General features: G+C 41.3%; 1 long non-coding RNA gene across 1 annotated transcript; it reads left to right on the forward strand.

Annotated features, from left to right (window-relative positions):
• The first annotated feature begins 550 nt into the window (after positions 1-550).
• Positions 551-1,144, forward strand: LOC139777986 (uncharacterized). Its single transcript, XR_011719457.1, has 2 exons — positions 551-930; positions 1,000-1,144. It is a non-coding gene; the product is annotated as an uncharacterized lncRNA (long non-coding RNA).
• The last annotated feature ends 230 nt before the right edge of the window (positions 1,145-1,374 follow it).

Here is a 1,374-nt window from a genome sequence, read left to right on the forward strand (position 1 = left end):
CCGCCTACCCAGCTAACCCAAAGCAGTGTACCCCGAGTCCACCGACGAGTCAGTTAACTCAGAGCAACATACCTCGGATCCGCCGAGCCAGCTAACTCAAAGCAACATACCCCGAGTCCACCGAGCCAGCTAACTCAAAGCAAAGGAGATTGTTCGGAATCGACCGATAAATCGGCTAATTCGGAACAGGGGTAGCAAGAGGGATGGAAGGGTTATACTGGGAGACTTCCCTAACGCGTGAATATATGAAGAAGAAGGGGAGCATATATATATATATATATATATATATGGTGTGTGTGGAACTTACTACTTGTCGCTGATCGAATAGCTGGTTCTTTTGAAATAGCTGGCTCTCCTTGGGTCCTGTGGATAGGCTCTCGTTTGCACTCGATGGGTTTAAGTTCACGCACAGAATTTAACTTAAACTCAAGATGAGATTTGAATCTGGCGCAGTAAATTGAAAGGAGGCGAGGCGACGAGATGATCTGGCTGAAGAGGAGCTGGGCAAGAGAGCAAGTCCTGCGATGTTGCGATTTATATAGGAAGTGAGTGAACACCGAATATCCTATGGGCATGATTTTGACTGGGGAAAACCTGAAATATTACATAAGGAAGGACAGACCAGAAAGAGAGAAATAGCGGAGATGTTTTTTATTAAAAAATTTGACGACACCATCAATTTGCAAAAGGACACGGAGAATCTTAACGTTCTCTACGAACATATCATAAAAGAAATATAGCTGGTCTCTCCTCTCCGCTGCTTCCCTCTCTATGTTCTTGCCTTTTACTGTTTACGGCACCAGTCTGTTTATAATTGTCAGGTTCATCAGTCTGAATTGTACCACCGCACTGCTATGTCATGTTACAAACATTTCACGAAATATACCGTTTAACAAATTTGTTATTACTTAGATTCCGACGCACAAATATGTAAGTTTCTGTTTCGTATAATATTGGTATAATTTTCACTTAATTGCAAATTAATTTTGTGTCGTTTAGCTTTTAGATTCGGTGTAGTTAGGGCATTATGCTTGACTAATCGACATTTGTGAGTTTTGTATACACGCTTGAAAAGGACCGGATCCTCGGTCGAAACGTAGCGTTTTTCGATTAATAAATTTGGCCAGTTGGGTCGATTACAACATCTTTAGTAATTTTTAATTATCTACTGGCGACTCAAACTTCTTGTTCTGTTATTATATAGGAAAGTTCTAAGGATGGGAAGGGTGAATTGCGTGTGGGATGTGTCAGGTTTTCATTTTGGGAACTTCTGGTTGGCGGGATGTTTCTAATTTTTGTCTGAAGGATTTCTTATTGGGCGAGATGTTTCTCACCCAAGAGCTAGATTCTTAAGTCTTTGCCTATCCTAGAAGC

This window comes from Temnothorax nylanderi, unplaced genomic scaffold (genome assembly GCF_030848795.1).
Source record: "Temnothorax nylanderi isolate EJ_2023f unplaced genomic scaffold, tnyl_v1.0 TNYL_tig0170_pilon, whole genome shotgun sequence".
Taxonomy (NCBI): domain Eukaryota; kingdom Metazoa; phylum Arthropoda; class Insecta; order Hymenoptera; family Formicidae; genus Temnothorax; species Temnothorax nylanderi.